Below are 15,024 nucleotides of genomic sequence, written 5' to 3' on the forward strand. Positions count from 1 at the left end.
AGAGGGGGAAGGGAGAGATACAGACAGAGAGAGGGAGGGCTCATAAATAGTTTAGAACTGCTTTCTGGGTAATTGGAACTGAACCTTCATCATGGGTCTGGTTAACACTTACACCTCTGCTCCCCTCTCCCCAGAGACCACCTTCCCTGGGCTTTGCCGTTGCTCAGGCTCTTCCTGGTGGCACCCTTAGGATTGTCTCAGGTGATATTCACAGAAGCTGCCTTCAGAATAGCTGGAGGTTAATAAATTGCAGCTACTGTTATTTTACTACTTATATTTGGGAATTCAAACTCTATAGGATCACACCTAAGTAAGAAATAGGAGTGAAAGATATTAAGCTTACATAAGACCCACCAAAGTGAACATTTAGCTCAATGGCCCAAGGTCAACTTTTGAATTGCTAAGTATTGTGAAATGAGGCAACCCGTTTTTAGCCAGAGTCAAAGGGCTTAAAGCTAGGACTGAAATTAGGAAGACTGCCAACTGGGAAGAGTAGGTAAACACAAGCCTGACCCAGGATACCTGGTCGCATAGGTGAAGAGGTGAAGAAGCAATCAGTCTCTCAAGGAGACTCATGTTGTTGGCATTCATTCAAGCTCTGAGGCAAGCTGGCCGCAAGCTGGAAACCTGAAACTTTCAGATACCTGAAGAGCATCATGATCAATGTCTCTAATCCACTCTGCTATGATGGGAAGCCTGACTATTTAGCTTTAATCACCATTCCATTAGCAATACCAGACCTGCTCTCAAATCTACATTTAACTAATATTTACCGTGTATTTTTGCTCTTTATTCTCGTTCTCTCAGAAGCAGCGTAAGTTTTAAGTTCACATCTGTAACTAATGCTATAACGTTTCTGTGTTTCAGTGTTTGCCTTTTGTTGTCACTGGCTCTGGTGGCTGGTCTGCCTCTCAGCCAGGAGTGAAATGCTCAGTCAGGTTTCAGTCCAAGTGGGTGTTTTCTTGGAAAATCCTAAAGCAAGAATTTTAAAATGGCCATGAAGTGTCTCAAATTCTAAGTACTGAATAGCAATATTTAAAGCGTCTTGCATGAAGAATTCACGCATATGCCATTACTTTTGTTATTTTCCTTGTTCCCATTCTGAGTGATAGTCTGATGAACTGGAAAGAACCTTAACTCCTGGACCACACAGCCCATATTTCAGTTCTGACTCTCCCACTTGCTCTAATCTTAAGCAAATAACTTGGCCTCTTGGAATAAAGAAGAACATCTCTCTTTTTAAAAGTGGGGTGCTGCCCATTTGAGAGAACTGTTAGAGTGAGATGAGAAAATATGTGGAAAGATGGAGCACATGATAAGCATTCAATAAAATATTGTTGTTTTTATTATTCTTGTTGTCACTAATCATGGTTCCCCATATCATCAAATCACTCTAAAATATTAGTGGTTTTGCATATGCCTTGTGAAATGATCATAATTTAAATACTTTACTAATTAGAGCATATTTGTCATTGGACAGGGCTCTTGAAAAGTCGCTGCTCTTAAGTCATAGAATTTATAAAATGTGATGTGATAGTGCTAATGGTGGTTATTTTTATTTTCAGAAATCTTAGTACTGGATGCCTTTCTTTAAAAAGCTGATCACTTACTAATGGATGCAAAGTAAGACATGATTTCTGACTGCCCTCAAGAAAAATAAGCCTAGCATGGAGTATGAATAAAACGCAGGAAGAAAAAGCCAGTGGGTGCCATAAAAACGATACAAAGTAAAGAGAACGCTGGGCAAATGAATCAGAAAGACTTTGATGGCCATGCAAAGATTTACCATGGAAACATGGGGAAAGGCATGAAGAGGAGGGGATTTCTGGTAGAAGAACCAGCATTATAGTAGATACAGGAAACTATGGCATGTTTGGTGATAAAATTATAGACATGGTGTAGAGTAACTTTTCTCAAATTCTTTTAGTAGTTCAAAATCTTTTATAAATATTTTTTTTATCCTCACCTGAGGATTAATGGAGAGAGTGGAAGGGAGGGAGGAGGGGGGGGGCAAAGAGAGAGAGGAAAAGAGACACATCGACGTGAGAGAGACACATCAATTGGTTGCCTCCTGAATGGGCACCTCTACTGGGGCTGGAAATTGAACCCATGACTCTTTGGTTTGTGAGCTGATACTCTAACCACTGAGCAAAACTGGCCAGGGCTAAATAAAATGTTATGCAGAACCCTCATATATAAACTATTTCAGATAACTATTACTCCCTAAGTTTAGATTTAACACAGTTACCCCTACAATGCTCTGGTATCATGGCATTTAGACATTTGAATTGCAGAGGAATAGGTAATAAATAGTTGTAGTCTCGGCATTTGTTGTGCTTGGATCAAAATTTCATGAGACTCTCCTTGGATCATTAGGATTCCAGAAAACTCATTTGAAAAACCACTGGAATAGAAGAATTTGTAATACAGCCTGACAGGTTTATCCTCCCTCAATTAAAACTGGGAGCCTTTGGAGGTTTAGTGTGAGAATGCTATAGAATAGCACGGCTAAAGGAAGATTAATCTTTTCAAAGAAATAGGATAAACTGGAAGAAATAAAAGTGAGAGACAGGGAAACCTCTTACTTAGCAGACTGTTGAAATAGTGCAAAGGAGGCTAAACCAAGACTCAAAATGAGGATGGAATGGGATGAAATATTTATTAACATTCTGGTTTAAATTGGAGCTTTACTTTCCAGTAAGAGAACCCTGTTTTAATTTCACAGTCTTAATAGTACAGTTGCTATTATTACTTCTATATTATAGGCTCACATACATTTTGTTGGCTTTTAAAAAAAATTCATCTCTTTGAAAATTAACTGTTTGCTCCCTAAGAATTGGAATCTCCTGTAATTATTTTGGAAGGTATATTTTTAGAATTGTGTTTAATTGGAAATGATGATCTGAAGGTTTTTCTTTCTTTCTTTTTTTTTTTTCTTTAGGGTTTTAGTACTTTAGCTCTTGGTCCATTAAAGACTCAGGTTCCTCTTTCCTGTATGAGATAAATTAGATGTAAATCGCATGTCACTCTTTAAAAAATAACTTGCTTTAAATGAGTCCAGAACCTATTATTTTTATTCTTGTTACATGAACTTAGCACGAGATAGGATCTTCATTATCAAGCTGGCTGGGCTTGATAAATTACTGTGAGACCCATTTCACGTATAGAGAACGAAGTTCAGATAGGTTACGTGATAAGGCAAAGGGCACAGAAGAGAATGTTACAGTTCCAAGATCAAAGCCAGGTTTGTCGCATCCTAAGGTGCTGCAAACAGCACCCTGAGGTTTCCTGGTCTCGTCTCTTGTTGCAAGGAAGTCTCCAGAAACTTTCAGAAGCAGCTGGCATTTTCATGAAAGCTCCCCCTGACAAACCGCCCTTCCTGGTTGCCAAAGTTCTTTTCCTTCCAGGCTCTGTAATCTTAGGAGGATAAACCTATTAGATTACAAATAGCTACAAAAGGAAACCAGATTGGTGCACAGTAGCTAGGAATTTGCCTTTTAGTAGCAAACTTTGGAAAAACTAAAAATGTCAGGAACATGCTGGGATTTTAGGCACTGTGACTAGATTCTTGGAAAGTGAGCATTTTAGGGAAAGGATATTTCCTGGAGACTCACCAAAAGCAGAAAGCTTTTTCCTGAAGTTTGTATAATCCAATCCTTTCCCAACACAGAATGACAATTTATAGCCAATATTAGTGATAGTAGAAGAGTTGTTTAGCCAGGGGATAAGGGTACGGATGGAAATGGTTGATATCTCATGTCTAATGGGCAGATTGAACAGGAAGAATGATCCCTTAGAAGAGAGACAGGAAGATATGACAACTGAAAGAAATGTCAGAGGGGAAAACAAATGCATTAGATTTTCTTTTCACAGAATAACAGTTTCCTTCCCATGACAAGAGACAAAGCAAAAGTAAGATTTCATGCCTACCGATGACAAGCAATTTTCGTCGATTTACAGTATTTCTCTAGGCTAGTGATATCCAGTAGAATTTCTGTAATGATGGAAGTTTTTATATCTCAGCTGTCAAAGTGTTAGCACTTGAAATGTAGCTGACACTATCGAATAAGTGATTTTTTCAAATCTTTAATTAATGTAAATTTAACTAGCCTCATGTGTCTAGTTGTTACAATATTGGTCAGGGCATCAGACAAGGCAAGAGTTGAAACCATTTCTCCACCTTTCATTCCTATCCAATCAAATGAGCTTTTGATAGTTTTATTTTTCCTAAGTATTACAAAAGATTTGTGGTTAGATTGCAGGTAGAAGTTAGCTTTTCCCTGTGAAAAAATCTAAAGCAAGTGAGATGGTTAGCTTGATCCGTAATTTCAGCTATCAGAAATAGTGTTCTTAAAATAATAATTTTACAAACATGCAGTAATAATTTCTGTCTAAAGACAGAGTATGTGACTCATTTACATAAAATAGCATAGGAAATTAATGAGTTAAAGTAAAAATCATTTAAGGTAACAGTTCCTTTTGTGCCATGAAAGTATTAGCCAATGACATGAACCTCCTTTCTTGGGGGTTACACGTTGAAAGAAAAGGAGGAACTAGTAAAAAGAAAGGTGAGGCTATCATGCAGGCTTTGCACACACAAGTGTCTCAAGGGCTGGACAAATAATGTAAAATCATACTAAGTGTGAAGCAGGGAGCACTGCCCACTTCCCTGCCCCCTTTCCCCACCCCATCACCACCAAAGGTATTTTACTGATCTGGTTACACCAGGGGACCACCTGCTCAGCCAATCTGCCCCACCACTGCCACCACACTCCCAACACAATTGGGGAAGCCATCTGGCCTCTTTCAAGCAAGTTTGAAGACCACTGTACTACATGGTTTCTAAAGTTCCCTTCAGTTCTAGCATCTTTGATTCTAAGATTATATAAATTCAATATTTTTGGTGGGAAAAAATGAGTTTTGTTTTCATCCAAATACTAAATCATGGAGTTCTGATTAATAGAGGTAACTTCATAGCAGCTACAAGCATTTATGAGGTGAGGATTTGAAGATTATTATATGAAAATGTTTTTCTATGTAAAATACTATTTACTGTTTATTTGCATGCCAGCTCAGAGCCTCTACATTAAGGGGCAGCCATGGGCATAACCTAATCAGTAGTATGTGTGCCTTATATATTTTGCGTAACCACTCACCAACAAACAAGAAACACAGCTGGTGCTCAATTAATGTTTAATAAATGAACAGTGCAGAACTTTTGCACAGTAGTCAAACTTTTGCCCAGTAAGAATAATTCCCCTACCTTTCCATACTGAAAAACTTCTAAATCCTTGATGTTATAATGTCTGACATCATTCATTTCATTTTGTGTCTTTGATGTAGTTAATGGTTCAGTAGTCAATGGCTTATCTCAATCATAGCCCTAAGTCCATCTCCTTCTCTGACTCTATCATCACCTCCATGCTCCAAACAGGCGCCACACATTGTGAATGCTAGGTTGCTGAGTGCTAGCTTTTGTTGTATTCCTTTAAAGATTATCAGGCTTCATTCACATTTTATAACTTTGATCTTTGAAGCACCTTTTTAAGTCATTGTAAGGAAAATCTAGAATAAAATGTACACGTTTTGTTTGAGCCGCACTCTGAGATGGGGCCGCTTAGGTAGACTCTCCTGAATGTTTTGTGTATGCAACAAGGCATCTCTACTGTAGCGGAGAGGAACTCAACTCCCAGCTGTGTGTGAGTTTGAGGAATTACTGATTTTACAGTTCTGATATAATTTTTCTTCCCCTGCAATATGGTTTTAGTCTGAACTCATGGGCTACACATTCCTCGTGTGCACTTGGTATTCAGACAAAGAATACACATCCCAGCTCTGACCGGTTTGGCTCAGTGGATAGAGTGTCGGCCTGTGTAGTGAAAGGTCCCAGGTCCAATTCCGGTCAAGGGCATGTACCCTGGTTGTGGGCACATCCCCAGTGGGGGGGGGGTGCAGAAGGCAGCTGATCAATGTTTCTCTCTCATTGATGTTTCTAACTCTCTATCCCTCTCTCTTTTTCTCTGTAAAATCAATAAAATATATTTTTTTAAAAAAGAATAGCCATTTTCTCTACAAAGTTCCTTAATCTCAGATGCTTTGTCCTTCAGATTCCAACTGTCCAGCCTCCTCAAATTGGGATATCATCTCCCCAACTCCGTGAGACTGCCAGGCTTCTTTTGGTTTCTTCATTCCTATAACTGCAGCCTAGAAATTACCCCAAAGCAAGGTCAACTTACTAATTTCTTTCCTCAGGGACCATTAACTGCACTGCCAATGGTCCCGTTTCTAAAAATAGATGTTGTCTATACTTTGTCCAGTTTTCTATTTGTTTATGGATGAAGGTGAATGCTAGATTCCATTACTCTCTCATGGCCAAAAGCAGAAATGTTTTGCTTTTCAAGCATAACTTCCTTTCATGCTTGTAATTTCACTTTAGTTTCTTTTAACACAAAAGATTCCCTCTCACCAAGGTGGTTATATATGTACAAAATAAAACATTCCTGAAGAAGAGATTGTTTTCGCTTTGGCTGTCACTTTTGTCCCTTCTCAAGAGATTCTAAGAGATTTTTCTGATGTGTGTTTTTGACTGGACAAGACGCATCGGGACTCTAGGTGGAGATGGATGAGGAAGCACTGGGCCCTGTTCACTCTCAGTTCCAATCATCAGTGGTGGTACCTGAAGTTGTTGGCTGCCATAAAAATAAATTTTAAACATCAGTCAAAACGAAAGTATTAAATTATATTGATTTTTATTGTAATTAATTAATTAATTAATTATAAGATAACTGATAGAAAAAATTTCCCTTGATGGTTGACTTTTGTTTCCCATTTTAGGTGTTTTAGGCACCTCTAGGTTTCAGTGAAACTCTAGGTGATGCGACAGAGTTTTTTATAAAAAAATTTTGAAAGCTGGTCTTAAGTGTAACTATGAAGTTGGCAATTACTATTCATTCCAAAGCAGGAAGAGGAAGTAGCTGCAGATCTAGTTACCCAAGAATTATCAAACTTTTATCCTAGAAGATGAGAAATCTAGAATTAATACCAAAATTTATCGCTTCTCGGCCTTTTGGCTAAGATCAAGTGTAGTATCTGTTCTTATCAGTTTAATACCAAAATTTATCTTAATGTAATCATCATGAAGCGTCAGTGAACATATAGCTTAATAGCTTAGTTCCATTTGAATTAGAAAATTTACAGATTTTACAGGATGCAAAGGTGCAAAGATCATGTCAGACTTTTTATACTATTATTCAGATCTCTATAGTACAACTCCATTTAAAAAATTAGTTTTTAGTAAGCAATTAAGATATGCTATAGGCTAGAGGGACAAGAATGCTCAAATGACCTAACCCTTTATTCAAGGACATTCTTAGTTTAATAATAGTGTTGTGTAGTATAAACCTTATAAATACATTGAATCACATTTTTTTAAAAAAAATGCGAATCTATATTTAAACGTTATCTCAAGTAAAATTACTAATGTATTTAGATAAACAGTAGAGACCTTCATGCAATGTATTTCAGAGTATAATAACACTGTGACTTTTAAACTTCAAACATCCAGTAGCATAAACAGTGGTAAGTATGCCTGAGACAATTTGGAAAATTGCCTGGAAAGAGTCAGGGTGCTGCAAATTGTTTTACCCAACATGCGATATCTGAATTGGAGGGCCGCAAAGCACTCTGCATATAGGTACCTCCACATTCCCCTCTCCCTTATAGTTAGTTACAGGAGTTCCTTGTAACAAAATCCATTTTTTTAAAAAAAATATATTGCAACGGATGGTAGTTCATTGATTTAGTCACATGTCTGGTCTTTTGTAGTACAGTTCAAGATTTTATTGTTTTCTTGACCAAGCTAAAATAAAACAGATGCCAGTGAATCAGACAAAGATGTGAATTTGGCATATGAGTAGACAGAGGGTAGAATTAATGTTTCTTTCTTGTTTAGTTAAGCAATGATAAACATATTCTGTTATGGTGAACAAGGAGTAATGCTTTAGAGTAGTAAAAACAGTTTAGTTTTGCCAATTCTGAAATTTGTAATAAATTAAGCATTAGAGAAAATAAGGAACAAACAGAAACATGATATCAACATGTGGAAAATCTACTAAACAGTAGGAAGACCTACTGGTCTCAACTTAAAGTTTTAAGTACTAATGTACATATAAAATTTTAAAAGAATTATTATGTGGGAACTTGTTCCTCAGCCTTGAGTACCTACTAATTGAACAGGGTAGTTCACTCATTGAATCGCTCATTCAAATACCGATTGAATGTGGGTGGGTGTGGTGTCTATTTGTATATGTAAATGTAAATCATGTGCTGAGTGGTATAGGATACATATTTCATTTGGTGAAAATGCAGCCATCTTAATATTCACTATGGGGTGAGAGGAAGACATGATCAGTTTCTGACAAAGCATAATTTATTTTTAACTCAAGTTTGCATTCATGTTTTACAAGAAAAAAGAATGATTTCAAAATGTACCAATATGACCAATGTTTTCAAAATCAATGGGTCTATAAGTTTGGATGTTTTCAAGGGAAACAAAACAAAGTTTTAGTCAATGACAAAATAGCCCATTGATGCTTAGGTCCATGAAATGTGTTCTTGCTTGGCAAGAACGTTTAAATGTAGCAGGGTGGCATACTAGAAAGGTACCCGGGTTAGTGATCAAGAATCTGAGAGAATTTAAATGGGAAGCAGATATCATTTTCATTCTGAAACTTGTAATTTTTTATAAAACATATCTAGGTCAAATCTTTCAATATTAATACTCTCTCCAAACTTTTCTATCATATCCTATTAAATCACTTTTGCTTATAGCCATAACTAGACATTATATGTAGTAAAATAGAAGTTAAAATTTTTGAGCTATGATTTTTTTCATTTTTTTCTTTCAGCAAATTTTAAACAATAAATTATGATAAATTTAAATGCATGATAATTTTAATAAAATACTCCAATATAAATAAACCAATAAAGAATGTCAAAAATTATTCATAAATAAACTATTTGCAATATATGCAGGAAATCATTTAATAAATAATTCTTTGTCTAAAGTTTTTATTTGTAACTGAAACAGAAAGTTCTTCATTATTATCTTTCCAAATAATATTTTATGTCACCATGGAGAAAGAATTTGACTCATCAGCATTCAATAGTTTTATTAAGGCTCTCTGTGTAACATTTTTTGGAATCTATAATAATAAAAGCATAATATGTAATAAATTAACCGGACAGCCAAATGACATTCCGGGTGTCATTCCAGACGTCCTTCTGGATGAAGCTGCGGTGGTGGGGGCCAGGTAGAGGCGGTTAAGGGCAATCAGGCAGGCAGGTGAGCAGTTAGGGGCGATCAGGTAGGCAGGTAGAATGGTTAGGGGCAATCAGGAGGGCAGGCAGGTGAGTGGTTAGGAGCCAACAGTCCTGGATTGCGAAAGGGATGTCTGACTGCCTGTTTAGGCCCGATCGGGCCTAAACAGGCAGTTGGACATCCCCCAAGGGGTCCTGGATTGTGAGAGGGTGCAGGCCAGGCTGAGGGATCCCCTCACCTGCACGAATTTTATGCTGCGGGCCTCTAGTTTTTAATGAAAACAGCTGAAATTCTTGCATTTAGAGTATACTTTGAACATTTGTATCCTTTCATCTTGCTAACTAATAATAAATGTAAATTTACAAGGTATAATTTTTAATTAATGCCTACCAATTGAGAATTATTAATTGTTCCAATATACTAAATGCTAAAGGACCAAGGGATTTAGTCTGCTGAATAAAAAATAAAATTGCTTTCTTAAGAACTAATAATAGACAATAATCTGTCTATAATAATAGACAATATGTTATTACTTTAATAACATATCATATGTACAAATTTTCTATAGTTTCTGAAAATTGTCTACAATATATGACAGAGAGTCACTGATGAATTTCTTTTTTCTCAGAAAAAATATGCTATGGGTATGAAATAAATAGATATCTTTTAATATATCAACCATGTAACTATTATTCCCAAACTAGAAATAATTTGGGTATTCTATTATATTTAAAAATTTGAAAGAATCAAAGTAATTTAGTTTAATTCCATCAGTAGCCCCCAAAACCAAAATAAATAATGTACAAGGTTGTAGACTACAGGCTATTTACAATTTTTAATTAATTGCTCATATCATCAGCATCACATATCTTATCCTCCTAGTCTGTACAGTTTACATATAATCAAAGAATAGTCAAGAATTTAGAGATAATTTATTCTAAACCTTTTCATTTTACAGATGCAGACAATAAAGTCAAGAAAGGTTGTGTCATTTTTTCTTTATTTTTAAACATTTAAACCTTTAGCAAAGTCGAATAGTACAAAAAACACCTATGTAATCTTCACCAATTGTTACCATTTGGCAAAGTTGTTTGTTCTCACTGCACACACACATATTTTTGTTGAACTTGCTGTTGAACACCATGATACTTCATCTCTATTTTAGAATGCATCTCCTGATTAAGACATTCTCACACAAAAACACAATACTGATAATAACCTCAAGGTTATTTATAGTAATTGAGTTATAACCTCTAACCTACCATTCATACTCAGATTTTTGTCTCCAATGTGTCTTTTATAATTTTTTTCAAACCAGGATCCACTCAGAGTTCATTATGGCATTTGGTTAAGTCTCATTGGAGTCTTTTCATCTAAAACTATCTTTAATTGTTTTTAATGACACAAATTTTGTGAGAGTACAGGCCAGTTGTTTAGTAAAATGTCCCACATTTTGGATTTGGGTAATTATTTTTTTAGGAACAAATTCAAGTCAAGTCAAGAAAGTTAACAACACAGTATAACTTTATAACTATGGGGGAAAAATTCAAACAGCCAAGATACAGCTAAACTTTTGGATCACATCCCAATAAAACTTGGAGTCTGTCTGTATTTCTAAATTTAATCAGTTAAAGAGTTGTAATCAAATGTCTGTGGTGACCAAATTATTTTGAGCATGTTAAATCATGTCATACTTAACCTTCCTCTTTGATGAGTCTCTGCAATTTTAAATAATTCCAATGAGTCATTTTTCTTAAAGTTTTTTGAGTGTGTGCCATTTGCATTACAGATTAGTTATTTCTCCCAAAAGTAGTTTTTCCTTTCTAGTCTCTTTTATAATTTCCCAACACGTTACTCACCCATCCCTATGTACTTCCAGGTTTGGTTTTTATTTTTTATTTTTTAAACATATTGATATTGATTTCAGAGAGGAAGGGAAAGGGAGAGAGAGATAGAAACATCAATGGTGAGAGAGAATCATTAATCGGCTGCCTCCTGCTTGCCCCATACTGGGGATCGAGCATGTGCCCTGAACAACCTGTGACCTCCTAGTTCATAGGTCGACACTCAACCACTGAGCCACACTGGCAGGGCCAGGTTTGGTTTTTAAGTGAACTATGTAAAGAATACCTAACAAAAAGATATTTAGGAATTAGTAGTTTTTCATTCTGATAGATGGTTTACAAGTGTTCATCATATTTTCTGAACTTACCTTTATTTATAATTTTGCTTCCAAGTTAAAAAGAAATCAGTGATTTTCTAAATACTACTTCTGCTGCTTCGGACATAAATTTCTTTGTGAATTTTGATGTCTTGATCATCCTCAGCATAAAACTCATTGCAAACTTTTAGCTTTTGACTATGCATCTCCCTAAAACCTTCATTTGCCCAACTAACATCCTTAAGGTTTATAGCTCCTTCTCTAAAGATCTCCTCTGGGTCTTATCTTGCCAGGTTTTTTGGAAAGAAATTCTTGATACTTCTCACTCACCTTTGGCATACAAACCACTAATACTTAATTCCTGAAGTCACATACTTACACAATCAGACAGGCTGATTCCCAAACCTGTCTCTTGCGAGTTGAGGCCTATCTTGGTTTGTAGAAAATAGTTCCTGTGTGTCTGTTGATAGCAACAGAAGTGATGGCAGTTGAAACTGCTTGAATGTAGAGCAATCAGCAGTGTCAATCACTGGTTCTAAATGTGTGGGCCATATCTTTTTTTACAAAAGGTCTCTCAATCATACATATACATGTACTTCAGTAGCCTGGACATATATGGTCTATGACAATATATTCTGTTATGTTCAAATGCATATAGGTGATGTGAATAATAAGTATTAGTAAATTAATAGTGGCTTTGTCATTATGGATTTTCCCAATCTGAAAATGGTAAAAATAGAAAGGCAGATATGTAGGATTCTGCTACATATGAACATGAATCCGGAAGGATGTATATAAAAATTGAATAGTAATAATCTCCAGCTGATTGAAACAAAGAGTAATCTTTATTTTCCTCCTTATAGTTTTGTGAGGATGACAGTTTGCTTCTGAAACTCCCATACACCAAAAAACTTACACATAATTATATGCAGAGTGTGTATATACACATATATACACTATCTATAATAATAAAAATGTAATATGCAAATTGACCAAACAGCAAAATGACCGTCCGGATGACCTGGACCACCACACTATGACACTCACTGGGGGCAGGCCAGCCAAGGCGGGTGTGATGTGATTGGTCGGGGGACCCCGCCATTGCCCCATGATTTCCCCTGCAGAAGGAGGCCCAGGCCACCCTCTGTGGGGTGATCAATGGGGGGGCTTTATGATAGATCGCCCCAAAGAGGGAGGCCCAGGCCACTGGCAGGCGGGGCGATCTATGTCTGTGTGGGGGGGGGAGGGGGGGTGCTCCACAATTGCCCCAAAGAGACCCAGGCCATCCTCTGCACTGTGATGGATCATGGAGCCCCAGCCAGGTGAGCGGGGCCTCCCTCTGTGGGTCGATCGATCTGGGGGCCCCACGATCAATTGCCCCACAGAGGGAGGCCCAGGCCAGCCAAGCAATTGCACTCCACAGAGGGAGACGACTGGTGGCGGGGGAGGGGGAGACAGCACTGCACAAATGTCAAGCGGTGGCAGCAGCGGGGGCGGGGCCAGCTGCCAGCAGCTGGGGGAAGGAACACCCTGATAGGCCCTGATCACTGGTGCAGGCCAGGGATACTTCCCTTGTGCACAAATTTTGTGCACCAGGCCTACCTTGAAAGCCCCTGATTTAGTTGAGGATACAGTATATGGGCTTAGCTTCCCCAGTGTGTGTCACAGATTTCAGCTTTGATATTTTTGTGAATATTCAGACACTATAAACATATGTGACTTAATTTGAAGACTTCTAAAAGCTGTGTACCTGCTCGTAAATGGCTTTGGGAAGAACAGAATGCATTAAGGCTCATGTAAATGTTTTATAACAAAACAGCACATCTAAAGCTTTGCAATATGACCACCAAGGGCTCACTCTGCAGTAGCCAAATGCCATCCACACTTCCCATCAACTGTCAAAACTGCTCTTCAAAACTCTAAAGCAGTGAACTCTATTGAGAAAGGCAGTTGCTCCCAAAGAGCAGACATGAAATCCTCCTTAAGAAATCCCACTTCTCTTTTTGATGCTTACAGCCCCATCAACTGAACCCCCATAACATTCTCAAGTAGGTATCTCATCATTGCTCCAAACAAACAAAAAGCAAATAAATGGAGCCCATGTATCATTTTATGAGCGCGTCCCACATTACACCGCACCATTGTTTCCGGGAGTCTCATTAAAGCAGCCACAGCGTTCTCACAGGGGCTGTGATCTGCTGGAGTCATCACCAACGGCTGTTGCACTACCTGGAGGGTTGGGTGTGGCCAGTCCCCAGCAACTTTCCTCTGGAGGCTTTTGTCTTGGCCTGACCCCATTTGGAAACACGTTCTTCTGTTGTGGTGGTTGTGTGCTGTGGAGGGGAACATATCCTTTCTTTGTCTCACCATAGAAATAACACACAGCCCTCTCAGGGGGCAGAAGCAAAGTGTTTCACTAACCATAGAAAGTGCCTCTGCTCAGGGATTTGACATGTTCTTACAGAAAAGAAAAATAAAAACATCTGTTAACATAATTCATTTGCTAGGATATGAAGACTCTTAGAAATCATATACTCATTGGATTAAAACTATAATGAATGTTCCAAGAACGAAAAGCCTTTAAATCATTTGGTGATTATGGAAAGATTAAAGAAAATAAAATGTTGATTAGAAAAAAAAATGAAGCAAAAAGTTATTAAAATATGTTAGATAGGTTCAACGTTGAAAACTATTTCTAAAGTGATCTGTTCTATTTTATGTTAATTGAGAAAAATTGAGAGATTGTTATTTATAATTTATAACTCACTAGTTCCATTAAACAAATACAGTTTTTGGAAAATCTACTACAAACAGAAACTGTGATGGGACAAGAACAAAGTACAGCATATCTCACCCCCTTCGGAGCTGACAGTATGTAGTGTGCGTCCTTGAATCTCAGAGTCTTATTGCTTCCCTATTTGAATAGGCCTCCATCAGGACCAGCCTTTTACTTAATGCACACATTAGGAGGGAGTGTTTTTAGTCATTTCTGCATCAAGCATTCGATTCCATCATCCTTACTGTACCTGATAGTCCAGAAGCAGGAATTAGAGGCTGGCACGCCACTCAATGCCATGGAAATGTTCCAAATCTCATTAGGCACAAAAGAATGCATAGACGAGGGCCTAAGAGAATTCTGTTCAACACCAGATTATTTTTCACACTGCCTTCCTCTAAATGGGTGTTTCTGCCCGTAGAGAATCTGACATATGTCCTTATGACTCCAAACAATTAGAGAGAAAGGCATCATTAATTTGACTGGGAAATGAGGATGCTGTAGCTTCCAGTTTATTTTTACTGAAGCAGTGTTTTGCTTACATCATTTCCCTATTCGAAAATAATAAGTAGCTCCTCATTTCAAAGGCCTAAAATTTGACTAGAGGCTCAGCTTTAACTGGACTTCTGTCCACTGCACCTATCGCTAGGATCTAGCCTAGGGCTGCGCTGTCTAATTCTATTGAGCACTTGAAATGTGGCTAGTGTGACTGAGGAATCAATTTTTAATTGTATTTAATTTTAATTAATTTAAGTGTAAATGAAAAAA

At 37.4% G+C, this 15,024-nt stretch overlaps 1 pseudogene; it reads left to right on the forward strand.

The window, feature by feature from the left end:
- The first annotated feature begins 7,050 nt into the window (after nucleotides 1-7,050).
- On the forward strand, nucleotides 7,051-7,156 carry LOC132231940 (U2 spliceosomal RNA; annotated as a pseudogene).
- Nucleotides 7,157-15,024: the final 7,868 nt, after the last annotated feature.

The sequence above is a fragment of the Myotis daubentonii genome, chromosome 3 (genome assembly GCF_963259705.1).
Source record: "Myotis daubentonii chromosome 3, mMyoDau2.1, whole genome shotgun sequence".
In the NCBI taxonomy this organism is placed as follows: Eukaryota; Metazoa; Chordata; class Mammalia; order Chiroptera; family Vespertilionidae; genus Myotis; species Myotis daubentonii.